The sequence below is a fragment of the Lactuca saligna genome, chromosome 7 (assembly GCF_052625555.1).
Source record: "Lactuca saligna cultivar CGN05327 chromosome 7, ASM5262555v1, whole genome shotgun sequence".
Taxonomy (NCBI): domain Eukaryota; kingdom Viridiplantae; phylum Streptophyta; class Magnoliopsida; order Asterales; family Asteraceae; genus Lactuca; species Lactuca saligna.
In genome coordinates this window covers 136,060,201-136,062,494 of record NC_136423.1, presented here as the reverse complement: position 1 = coordinate 136,062,494, position 2,294 = coordinate 136,060,201, and the positions used below count along the sequence as shown (strand labels likewise).

The 2,294-nt window shown below is 39.5% G+C and overlaps 1 non-coding gene across 1 annotated transcript; it reads right to left on the bottom strand.

Annotated features, from left to right (window-relative positions):
- Positions 1-1,698: 1,698 nt before the first annotated feature.
- Positions 1,699-1,805, bottom strand: LOC145007683 (small nucleolar RNA R71). Its single transcript, XR_013663055.1, has one exon. It is a non-coding gene; the product is annotated as a small nucleolar RNA R71 (small nucleolar RNA).
- Between the last annotated feature and the right edge of the window lie 489 nt (positions 1,806-2,294).

Sequence of the window (2,294 nt, the reverse complement as noted above, 5' to 3'; positions counted from 1 at the left end):
TACTATGATGAGCAGCTAAATCTAGCTACTTTTGCTTAGCTAGATGAAGCTTTGAACTTATGAATAGTTATATGTTTATGGATTAATTTGAGTTGGTAAGAGTTGTTTGTGTTTGATTTGTATAACCTAGCATGTTATTATTTGCTTATCTAATTGCTAGATTGCATGTTCTGTGTAGCTTAGTGACTATGAAACTATATGAACTTGTTTACCTAATAATTTAGTGAACATTAAATTGTTAGAGCTAGGATTGACCAATCTTAGTTAGTAATTAGGCTAAATAAATCTTAGATGTGCTAGAGAACGTAAATTGTGACCATAATTGCGTTTATACAACAAATCTTACATAGCATATTCACATTCATAATTAGTTATGTGTTTAATTATCTGTGAACATACATGGTTTAACATGAATTAGTTACTTATTGGTAAGATAGAACTAAATTACTAATATAAATAAAACCCAACTTAATAACCCATAATCATTAGCTAGCCATAAGGAAGAAGTGGATTCAACTAAGCAAGAGTGTGTTTTTATTAATTTGATTAAGTTCATTTGATCTTGCAAAATCAGATAAAACCCCCTTATTAAATTTGTTAATAAATTAGGTTAATTTATTAGTAATTAGGTTAATTAGTAACACCGTTCCCTGTGATCGACACCCGACTTACCTAAGCTATACTGTAATCTGACTAGGTACACTGCCTATAAGTGCATAGTTAGTCTTAGTTTGTTAGGTTATAAATATTAAAATTAGTGGGTACTTTCGTGCACATCAAGTTTTTGGCGCCGTTGCCGGGGAACGGTGCAGATTATTAGTTTATTTAGTTGCATTAGATTAATCGTTTTTTTAGGAATAAAATCTGCAGAAAGCTTAGTTGGTTATTTATTTTGCTAGTTTATCTTAGTTTAATTATTGTTTTGTTTGTCACAGAGTTCACGACGTGAGATTTAGTATACTCACGACGTGAAATCTGAGAGTTCATTTTTAGTTTTTCTTATTTTAGTCCAGTTTTACGTTTTAGTTTAGCAAGTTGCAGGAGTTAATGACCAGAGGCTCAAACACACCATTGGTGCCACCACTAGAAGATCCCGAGTTTGCAATTCACAAGAAAAAGACGCCCTTGCAAGAATTGAAGTCAGCCTTCTCTAGGAAATCAAGAAAGAAGACAGGAGAGTCAAGTTCCTCAACGAAGCACGAGAGCAATCTTGAGCATTTGGATCATTCACCCGTGCAAACCGAGTACGAAAGCGACACCGAGCCAGAATTTGAAGAACACACGAGTAAACCCGAGAACGAGCCAAGGAACGAGATGGCAAATATTGAAGAAATGTCCATGGGAGCTTACAAGAAGCGGATCCGCGAAGATGTGGGTCCCGGATTAGTCCAACCCGCAATACCTGCCAATGCCACATTCGAGCTGAAGGGACACATATTGACTGCGCTGAAGGACATCCCATTTTTCAGGAAAGACCATGAGGATGCTTTTAAGCATCTAGATGAAGTCAATGACATTGCTGATTACTTCAATGTACCAAATGTCAACAGGAACACCGTCCTGCTTAGGATGCTGCCCGTTACTTTCAAAGGAACTACTAAGGAATGGTTAAAAGCACTCCCACCGGGTACAATCACCACTTGGGCTCAATTGCATGAGCAATTCCTAGACCAGTTTTGCCCGCCATCCAAGATAGCCAAACTCAAGAAGGCAATAGCCAACTTTGAGCAACAGCCGGGGGAGTCACTGTACGAAGCGTGGGAGCGTTACAAGGGCTTACTCAGAAACTGCCCGCAACATGACCTAAATGTGCAGCAAGAGATGTCAATCTTTTATGATGGGGTCAATGTGATGACAAGACAACTCCTTGATTCTCAAGGACCGTTGACAAGGAAAAATCCAAGGGAAGTCAAGGAGCTAATTGAAGAATTCGCGAAACACTCCCGCGAATACCATAACCCGAGGCAGGATGGAAGCAAAGGCGGTGGAGGAGCCCAAACTGAAGAAATTGCAGCTGTCATGGCCATGCTAAATAACATGGATCGCAGGATAACACAAATGGACCAGTCGATACACGCTATAAGAGTGGGGTGCGAGCGATGCAATGGTCCACACTTGACCAAGGACTGCAACGTGGATGAATTTGGGAACAGAGAAGCTCAAGTGTGCTACTCTAATGGGGATAAGTTTGAAGAGGACTAGAGGAAACCGAAGAAGGAGTGGCTGCCATATGAAGAATATAGGAAGCAAAAAGAAGAGAAGTATAGGCAGACAGGTCGAGGCCTCTATCAAAA